The sequence below is a fragment of the Dendrobates tinctorius genome, unplaced genomic scaffold (assembly GCF_039654945.1).
Source record: "Dendrobates tinctorius isolate UK_male_01 unplaced genomic scaffold, ASM3965494v1 ptg000322l, whole genome shotgun sequence".
NCBI classification, from domain to species: Eukaryota; Metazoa; Chordata; class Amphibia; order Anura; family Dendrobatidae; genus Dendrobates; species Dendrobates tinctorius.
In genome coordinates, this window is record NW_027361989.1 from 2,266,321 (window position 1) to 2,277,366 (window position 11,046).

The window sequence follows — 11,046 nt, forward strand, 5'->3', positions numbered from 1 at the left end:
AGGTGCTGTGACTATCACACAGCGCGACACATGCAGCTGATTATCGGGAGCGCTCCAGCACACTGAGTCCTGCACACACTGAGGCCCCTGATCATGTGACCCCTGACTCCTCCCCTCCTGTGACCTCATCACAGGTCCTGTGCGCATAGAGCAGTCATATATGTGGCAGACACTCCTGGACCTTCTGCTTTCTGGGCCGGTTCCTCCTGTGAGTCCTATTAACCCTTTCTCTCCCTGTATTCTCCTTTCTGACAGGACAATATCTGAATTCGGACAGTGTGAGAGGAATTTAAGCAATGTGGAAGGAAAAAATGACAATTTTACTTTTTTCCTCACAAAAATGTGACTTTACCCCAAAATTGGCAGCGTAACAAATCCTTATTTTCCCCACTGTAGTTTGTAGACTCCATGTACAGATCCCTTAAGTGCAAAAAGAGCTGAATTCCCCACTTAAATTATTGCATTTTGGAAATTGCACCCCACTGGGAATTTATCTACTGGTAAAGGCACATGTTGTGAACTTATTTTCTGGTCTGCCTCTGGTTTCTGGTGAAGGAGCTGGTTGTGTTGACAGAGGAGTCGTGAGTTCTCTTTCTGGGCTCCCTCTGCTAGTGGCAGGAGGTAATGAAGCTGATCTAATTAACAGAGACCTGCCACCTGATAATGAGGATGAGGATTGGACATCTGGAGTCTCAGACTGGATTTAAGACAGCCGATTCCCTCTTCCCATGCTGGTGATTTTTTCCTGCCTCCTGAGGTTCTGGTTTCCAGTTCAGTTCCTGCTTTCTCAAGCTAAGTGTTCTCTGCTATTGTTCACACTTGATTTGGTTTGATCTATTCAGTTTTTGTGTGGTTAGCCAGCCCCGGCTGGGGCTGTGCTGAATTTCCATTCCTATGTCACTGCATGTGCCAGTTTGCTTTTTGTACCTTATTAGATTGGCCTTTTTTTTGCTCTGTTCTCAGAATATGCTGATATAGTGGGAGAAGTCTAATGACTTCAAGGTTTTTTGCTATCAGAAGTGTTGGACATTTTTGCATGTTTTTTTTGGCGTGATTGCAGACAGTATCTTTCCTTTCCTGTCCTGTCTAGTTAGTTTTGGCCCCATCGTTTGCTCAGTCTATTTTCCTACCTGTGTTTGTGCTTTCATCTTGTCTCACCATCAATACATGTGTGGGGGCTGTCTATTCCTTTGGGGTCTGCTCTGGGGCAGTTTAGATTTCCCCTTGTCTTGCTTTAGGCTTAATTAGTCCTCCGGCTGTGACGAGGCATCTAGAATCATCGTAGGTACGTTCCGCGGCTACTTCTAGTTGTGTGGTTAGGATCAGGGGTCTGCAATCCACTTAGATACCAACCTCTCTGGTTTTCTGTGACTTAGCTTGGTTTTGTTTTCCTCCTTGGTTACCCAATCATAACAGGCACAATTTTGTCTGCATGGGGGTTGTGCTCAAAGCCCAACATCGTGTGATCCTCCAAAGAAATGCCACCCCACACCATTACTGACCACTGCCAAACCGGTCATGCTAAAGGATGTTGCAAGCAGCAGATCGCTCTCCACGGCGTCTCCAGACTCTGTCACATCTGTCACATGTGCTCAGTGTGAACCTGCTTTTATCTGTGAAGAGCACAGGGCACCAGTGGCAAATTTGCCAATCCTGGTGTTCTCTGGCAAATGCCAAGTGCCCTGTACGGTGTTGGGCTGTGAGCACAACCCCCATCTGTGGATGTTGGGCACTCACACCATCCTAATGGAGTCAGTTTCTAACCGTTTGTGCAGAGTCAGACACATGAACATTTGTGGCCTGCTGAAGATCATTTTGCAGGGCTCTGGCAGTGCTCCTCCTGTTCCTCCTTGCACAAAGGTGGAGGTAGTGGTCCTGCTGCTGGGTTGTTGCCCTCATACGGCCCTCTCCACATCTCCTGGTGTACTGGCCTGTCTCCTGGTAGCGCCTCCAGCCTCTGGACACTGCGCTGACAGACACAGCAAACCTTCTTGCCACAGCTCGCATTGATGTGCCATCCTGGATGAGCTGCACTACCTCAGCCACTTGTGTCGGTTTTAGAGTCCGTCTCATTTTACTACGAGTATGAAAGCACAACCAACATTCAAAAGTGACCAAAACATCAGCCAGAAAGCATTGGTACTGAGATGTGGTCTGTGGTCCCCACCTGCAGAACCACTCCTTTATTGAGGGTGTCTTGATAATTGCCAATAATTTCCATCTGTTGTCTATTCCATTTACACAATAGCATGTGAAATTGATTGTCAATCAGTGTTGCTTCCTAAGTGGACAGTTTGATTTCACAGAAGTTTGATTTACTTGGAGTTATATTCTGTTGTTTAAGTGTTCCCTTTATTTTTTTGAACAGTGTATATAGATAGAGAGATTTTTTTTTCTTTACATTGGAGGGTCCAATTCCAGCTATTGCTGTGGGATCTGTGATTTCTATCTACTCCACTGTGTACAGGATAATAGAGTATAATAAAGTAGTTATGGACGTGACGTAACTAACATTGTGCAGTGACTCTGCTTTCCATATAGTGATGGATATTTCTTGTTGCTGAAACTGTGATATTTTTTTTCACTTTAAACCTTTTTTAAACCCCTCTGATCAGTGCGATCATACAACATACAAGCCTCTGATGGCTCCGGTGATGCCCTGTACTACTGTAGTGCCGTGTATCATCACTGCCTGTCAGTGTAATACTAACGGCCCCATACACATGAGATCAGAGTTGGCTGAACGGTCATTTGGCAGACGGCGATCTCTCCCGACTCCCCCATACACACAAATATTCCAGCTTTCCTCTGGTCTGTATGAGAGAGTCGCCTCCAGACTCCTCTAGAGGAGGATTATCTACAGGAAGAGCAAACGGATTATCCTCTGAAATTCAGGATGCCGGATCCTTCTCTGCCCTGACATCATCTGTCGGGAGGCCCCCAAATACATTATATGGTCGGCCAAACCCCCCGAAATCAGAGCTTTCATGGAACTTTAGTCTACTGTGTATGGGGGCGTTATAAGGTAACTTATTGGATGCTGCCTCTGGCCCGGCCTAATAGACCTTCATACATTGCAGCCCAGACCCCATTATTAGGCATGTAAGTATCGCAGTAACTAGGCCGCCCCATACTATCGAGTACTTGAAGGCGGGGGGCATTCAGCCAAACTCTGTCACACCTTCTTAGATGTCATGTTTGCTTTTCAGGGTTTTTGTTGAAGCCTCATCTGTGCCGTCCCTGCGGTGTACATCTATGTTCTGGGGCCCAAAAAGAATCATTTCTTTTTAATAAATGTTTAACATGTTAAAAATTATACAATGTGTCTTCTGCTTTTTGCTCTTTTTTTCTTCTTACAAGAATTGTTGGAGCCAATTTTCTTTAGAAACATTTTAATATCGGCTTTTTCTGGAGTTTTTCATGTAATATAGGAAAGCCTAAGTCCAGAAATAATCCCCATAAATCACTGTACATGGAGACTTTGGGATCAGATCATTTTTGTCCGTTGTGTTTGTGGAAACAAAAAATCTTTTCTAAAAGCCTCAAACTTCTGTGTGTGACTCAGAGCTGAGATCTAACGTGAGAGAAGATTCCAGTGCGGGGAAGACGCGAAACCTTCATATAGACGGCCGGTGGGGATGGAGGCAGTGACCGACTCTGGTCAAACCTGTCTCTAGAGCCGCAGTAGAAGATGAAGATGTCGTCCCCATCATGAAGGAGTTATTTCTCATGTCGCGTGTAATGAATATCTCCTGCAGTATTGCTAATGCCGATTCCAGTGTCGGTAATGAGACGAGAATTAGCGTTATGGAAGATGAGTCTATGAGGAACGTGTTCAGCTGCCGACTCCGAGGAGGAAACTGCTTGTTGTCTGTGGCCTAAATATATAGGTTTTATTAGTAGATGTCAGGGAAGAAAACTAAACCCTGTAAGATAATAAATCTCCTCATATGTTTCCCTTATTATCTCCAGTAATTGTATTATTACACAGGATTCTTATGATGTTACAGCGGATCATCTTCTTCTCATTCAGGTCTCTACAATATCGGATCCTCTCAGTGAAGATCTTCTACAGAAGAGAATTTTCCTGATTTACCCATCAAGGATGGATATGGACAGAGACAAGATGGCGGAGAGGATGTTACACCTCACCCAAGAGATCCTCTTCCATCTCACTGGAGAGGTGAGAGATTCTGATGTCGTCACATTACATCATTCTTATCTATGGGAATAACAGATGGACAGAACTGGAGAGGTGAGGACTCTGGAAATGTCTGTAGTGAGATTTATTAATGTGTCTCTCCATAACCAGGATTACACAGTGGTGAAGAAGACCTCTAGTGATCGCTGTCAGGACCCTGTGTCTGAGGGATGGGGAAGACCCCTGAGCCCAATCACGGGGCCCCCACCTCACCCCCTGATCCATGAGGACATCAATGACCAGAAGATCCTAGACCTCATCTACAAGATGATTGAGCTGCTGACTGGAGAGGTGACACTGCTGGGAATGCTGGGACATTATACAGTAACACTATGAAGGGATCGGGGGGATGACGGTATCATTGTATGTGTCAGGTTCCTATAAGGTGTCAGGATGTCGCTGTCTATTTCTCCATGGAGGAGTGGGAGTATTTAGAAGGACACAGAGATTTGTACAAGAACGTCATAATGGAGGTTCCCCAGCCCCTCACATCACCAGGTAATAGACAGGACTAAATACACACGGCCTATAATTATCTGTATGTAGAGAATGATTTCAGTCCCTGTATGTGTTTCCTCCAGATCTATCCAGTAAGAGGACAACACCAGAGAGATGTCCCCGTCCTCTTCTTCCACAGGACTGTAACCAAGAAGATCCCAGTGCTCCTCAGGATCATCAGGTAGATGGAGAGAAGGTGTCAGGAGATCTCCCCTATGATGTGTAGACGGCTGTGAAGGTCTTGTGCTCAGTCTTGTTTTATCCTCCAGTATTATATGTTTTATACTTGTGTAATGAGAGCGGTGGAGATGGCAGGATTAGAGCTGATCATAGATGGGACTTCTCCATCTGTCGGTGACTTTTACAATATTTGTTTCAGGGTGAAGATCTGACCCATATTAATACTACAGAGACATATGTGAGGGGTGATGAGTGGTGTAAAGAGGAGATTCCCACATATGACTACCCAGGTGAGTAGTAACCACTGAATGCAGAGAAGTCACAGATTCCTCTCAGTCACCGGCTGTGGCTGCTTTATCGGTGGTGTAGTCCGGCCGTATTACCATGATCACCATTTTGCCTCTAGACCACAACATTCTGCTCCACCCAAAACTGTTCAAATGACGTTGGGCAGTGAAAGCCCTTTTCTATAGAACTTACAACCAATTACATTGTTTTTGGTCCTAAGGAATTCAGATTACTGCACAATCTCTCCTGAAATGGGGAGCAATATTATTTTCTCTAATCTTCTGCTCAAGATCCATAGTAGCTCCAATGGTCCACCATAAATGAGGGCAACTCTGGTTTACTGTTGTGTAATTTGTATTTGTAGTTTCCAGTTAATGAGATTCTCGTGCTCTGGGGCGGGGCTGTGGGCGGGGCTTTATGTGGTGCTCTGATTACATAGTCATCTGTATTGGCTTATGACAGGTCGCTGACCCCTCACTGACCTGCCCCCCATTATTACATAATGCATATAATAGCATTGATATTATTGGTGATAATGCCTATAATATTGTGGCTATTGTGAGGCTTAGAAAAGAAAAATTGCATCCAGTAAAATGTCACCGGCGATGGCGGCGCCTGCGCAGTAGCCTCTATATCAACTATATCAAATTTTTTTTTCATTAGGAAGTTATAAGGGTTAAAAGTTGACCAGCGATTTCTCATTTTTACAACAAAATTTACAAAACCACTTTTTTTTAGGGACCACCTCACATTTGAAGTGAGGTTGGGGGTCAATATGACAGAAAATACCCAAAAGTGACACCATTCTAAAAACTGCACCCCTCAAGGGGCTCAAAACCACATTCAAGAAGTTTATTAACCCTTCCGGTGCTTCACAGGAATTAATGGAATGTGGAAGGAAAAAATAACCATTTACTTTTCTTTCACAAAATTTTTCCTTAAGACCTGTTTTTTTTTTTACATTTGCAAGTGTAACAGGAGAAAATGGACGATACATTTTGTTTTGCAACTTCTCCTGAGCATGCCAATACCCCATATTTGGGGAAATCTACTGTTTGGGCACACGGCAGGGCTCGAAAGGGAAGGCGCGCCATTTGACTTTTTGAATGTAAAATTTGCTGGAATAATTAGTGGTTGCTATTTTGTGTTTGGAGAGCCCCTGATGTACCTAGACAGTGGAAACCCCCAACAAGTGACCCCATTTTCGAAACTAGACCCTTTAGGGAACTTATCCAGATGTGTATTGAGCACCTTGAACCCACAGGTGCTTCACAGACGTTTATAGCGTAGAGCCGTGGAAATAAAAAAAAAAAATTATCCAAATCTTTTTAGCTCAATATATATTTTAGTTTGTACTGACTATGCTGACACCCCATATGTGGGGGTAAACCACTGTTTGGGTGCATGGCAGAGCTCGCAAGGGAAGGAGCGCCATATTAGAGAGCATATTTTGCTGGAATTGTTTGTGGGTGACATGTCACATCGTCAGAGCTCCTGAGGTGCCAGAACATCATAAGCCCCCAAAAGTGACTGCATTTTACCAAATACTTCCCTGAATGAATTCTTCTAATGGTGCAGTGAGCATACTGACATCACAGCTGTTCCATAAAAAATTATACCATTGGGCAGTGAAGAAAAAATAATTATATTTTTACCACTAAAATGTTGTTTTAACCCCAGATTTTACATTGGAAAATAGGTAGATAGATAAATGGTCACTACACCCATAGATGAATTCGCAGAGGGGTGTCATTTCCAAAATGGAGTCACTTCAGGGGGGATTCTGCTGTTGTGGCACTTTGGAGAGCCGCTAAGTGCCAGAACAACAGAAAAATTGCAAAAATGTCATTGTAGTGCCCAATATATTGTGCCCAGCTTGTGTCTCTGGAGACCTTCCCCCACCTACCCCCGGAAATTGTTAAGTCAGCTCTACTCAAATGTGTCTATCACTAAATAAACCAAATGCTTGAATGTCAAAACAGTTCAAAAACGTGGTTCTGTGTGGAAGATTGTAAAGCCGTCATGGAGGCATAAGGCTGGCAGTGATGGGCATTGTGGGTAATAATAGCGGGGATCATGCCTCATTCCTCTCTAGGAACATACACGACATCTTCTCTGGGGGTTCTTTCTTGTTTCAGTTACTGGGATGAGTGCAATAAAATGTCGCTCAGTGAGTCTTCTGACATCTTCACATTCTAAAGGATTGGCGGGGACAAAATTTTCAAAAACAAGATTTTCAGTGACCTTTTCTTAATAATCAAGGAAAGTATCTGCATTTCCGGCTTTTTTGTATAACACAAAAGAATTATATGTGGCCACCTGAAACAAATACATGACTAACTTTTTATACCAGATCTATGATTCTCTTGATACCTGGTATGGCTGTAGAACCTGATCTGCAAGGTCGTCCACACCCCATATATTTGTTGTAGTCAATGACTAAAAACAGGTTTTGGAGTAGTGGATCCCTGTTGGTCTGCAGTGGCCCTTGTGGCATCTGTGTGGATCGAGCTCAGGATAAAAATATCTTTTTTATCCTTATACTTAAGGACAAGCAGCTCTCCATTGTGTAAAGCCCCTGACTGCCCCTTTCGGTACTTTTTGCTGACCAATGATTGTGGAGACCCCTGATGGTTTTTGCGAATGCTCTCACAAGCCCCTATGTTATGTTCAACCAGACTTTTAAATAGAGGTATGCTGGTGTAGTAGTTGTCAACATATACATTGTAGCCTTTTTGTAAAAATGGAGTTATCAGCTCCCAAACGATTTTTCCAGATGTCCCCAGATAAGTAGGGCGTCTTCGTGGGTTTAGTTGGCCATCTTTCCTCTCATACATGCGAAAAGCTTTCATAATGGGTCCTAGGAAGAACGGCAGAAAACATAGGGGTGGCTTGAACAGGGCGGTTGGACCAATAGGACTGAATGCTCATTTTTTAACAAGCCCCATAGCTAATGTACTGTAAGTCCTGAAAATGTTTTCATTTCTAGGATATTAGTTGGTCCCATAAATTTGACCTAGCATAATAGGATCGTGGATTCTGGCTGATGAATTGGGATGCATATAAATTTGTAGGACAGTATGCTCTAGCAAGCTATCTGTCATAAATTAAAAAAAAAATTAATTGGTGCAAAATTTTCCACCTCCATATTTATACCAGGAATGGCATTAAAATTAGGGATGAATGGAGTAGCCGAATCCGAAGCCTCCCATCTGGGAAATGCTACATCAAGAGGCGAAGCCCCTTGGACATTGGTGTGCGCCAATTCACGAGCACTAGGGACAGCGCTAGTACTGGGCATTGTTCCCTGAGTTGGAGACATTTCTCCAGAAGCGCTATTTGTCCTTCTTGTTGTACTGGTCCTTGTGTGTGAGGATGGACCAGAATCACTGCTCATTTCTGAGCTATCACTGTCACTGCTACTAAAGCCCTCAAAATCCACATCGCCATCTGACACTGCACTTTCTTCACTGTCAGAGCATAAAAGTGCATAAGCCTCCTCTGCTCTATAATACTGACCGGCCATTTTATTCATTTTTATTTTTTTTCTGGAAATAGAAAACTGACGTGACCAAATTATTGGGGAGACAATTGAGAAAAACCTAACCCTATCTTTAAAATGAACCCTAACTATAGCACTAACCCTAACCTGCCTTATCTGTTTTTCCATTGACAAATGATGGACCTGAGTGGGGACTTGTTTTTGTGAAGTGAGAACTGGTATTACTTTCGCCTACATAACATTGATTGGCTTCTTTATATTCAATATTTGGGAGGCAGAATGAACAGTTGAATACCACACACTACTGTTTCATCCAACAAGGTTTTCTATTAGACTGTGGACTGTCATAGTCTTGGTAAATAATTAAGGTTTTTTACATAGCTTGCCATTTTTATGGACAGTTTAAGTAGCAATGTTCAAAAATATAAAACTCAAGGATATTTTATTAAAAAAATTGTTTTTTACCTTAGCAGATGACTGTACCAGGAGATCAGAGGGACAGCTGACATCTTCAATTTTTAAATCTGATAATCTTGAGATCCTACAAGATTCAACTGAAGTGATTGATATTACTCCAGATATATTATCATCCATTCACAGCAAAGATCTGTCATCTGGTCCTATGAAACAGGTCCCATCTTTTGATTCATTACCAACTACTAAGGAAAATCAAAGTCACAAAAGAGGCATTAAAAAACAAACTGCTCCTAAAGCAAAGAAGTCATTTTCATGTTCAGAATGTGGGAAATGTTTTAACAAGAAATCTCTTTTTGTTACTCACCAGAGAATTCACACAGGGGAGAAGCCTTTTTCATGTTCGGAATGTGGGAAATGTTTTAGCCGGAAAGCGATTCTTGTTAGACATCAGAGCATTCACACGGGGGAGAAGCCTTTTTCCTGTTCAGAATGTGGGAAATGTTTTAACTGGAAATCAGATTTGGTTAATCACCAGAGAATTCACACAGGGGAGAAACCTTTTTCATGCTCTGAATGTGGGAAATGTTTTAACCAGAAAGCGATTCTTGTTAGACATCAGAGCATTCACACGGGGGAGAAGCCTTTTTCCTGTTCAGAATGTGGGAAATGTTTTAACAATAAATCAGATTGTGTTAAGCACCAGAGATTCCACACAGGAGAGAAGCCTTTTTCCTGTTCAGAATGTGGGAAATGTTTTAACTGGAAATCACAATTTGTTAATCACCAGAGAACTCATACAGGGGAGAAGCCTTTTTCGTGTTCAGAATGTGGGAAAACTTTTAACCAGAAATGTCATCTTTTTAGTCACCAGAGAACTCACACAGGGGAGAAGCCTTTTTCCTGTTCAGAATGTGGGAAATGTTTTAACCGGAAATCATATTTGGTTGATCACCATAGAACTCACACAGGGGAGAAGCCTTTTTCGTGTTCAGATTGTGGGAAATGTTTTAACCAGAAATCACATTTGCTTGATCACCAGAGAACTCACACAGGGGAGAAGCCTTTTTCATGTTCAGAATGTGGGAAATGTTTTGCACATAAATCACTGCTTGTTACTCATCAGAGAACTCACACAGGGGAGAAGCCTTTTTCCTGTTCAGAATGTGGAAAATATTTTAGACTGAAAGTCAATCTTGTTCAGCACCAAAGAACTCACACAGGAGAGAAGCCTTTTTCCTGTTCAGAATGTGGAAAATATTTTAGACTGAAAGTCAATCTTGTTAAGCACCAAAGAACTCACACAGGGGAGAAGCCTTTTTCCTGTTCAGAATGTGGGAAATGTTTTAACCATAAAGGGAATCTTGTTAGGCACCAAAGAACTCACACAGGAGAGAAGCCTGTTTGATGTTCAGAATGTGGGAAATATTTTACTCAGAATTCAAGTCTTGTTACACATGAGAGAATTCACACAGCAGAGAAGCCATATTCATCTTAAGAATGTGGGAAATGTTTTAAATGGAAAATAGATCTTGATCGCCATCAAAGAACGCACACAGGGCAGAAGCCTTTTTTCCTGTTCAGAATGTGAGAAATGTTTTAACCGGAAAGCGATTCTTGTTAGACATCAGAGCAGTCACACAAAGGAGAAGCCATTTTCATTTTCTTAATGTGGGAAATATTTTACTTGGAAATCAGCTGTTAATAAACATCAGAGACGTCACATAGGGGAGAAGCCTTTTTTATGTTCATAGTGTTGGAATAGTTTTAACCAAAATTGAATCTTCTTAAATGGGTTGTCTCTTGTCATTTTTCATGTTTGCTGACAAAAGGATAAAACTTAACTTTATTAATTCCAAATGTAAAACTATACCCATAATTCACCCCCTGAAGATTAGTTAATAGGGGACTAATAGAAAAAACATGCACCCCACAGTTGAATACATAGAGTGAGGTGACTCAC

At 42.3% G+C, this 11,046-nt stretch overlaps 1 pseudogene; it reads left to right on the forward strand.

The window, feature by feature from the left end:
- Positions 1 to 10,810, forward strand: part of LOC141074022 (uncharacterized) — a 61,726-nt pseudogene extending 50,916 nt beyond the window's left edge.
- The last annotated feature ends 236 nt before the right edge of the window (positions 10,811 to 11,046 follow it).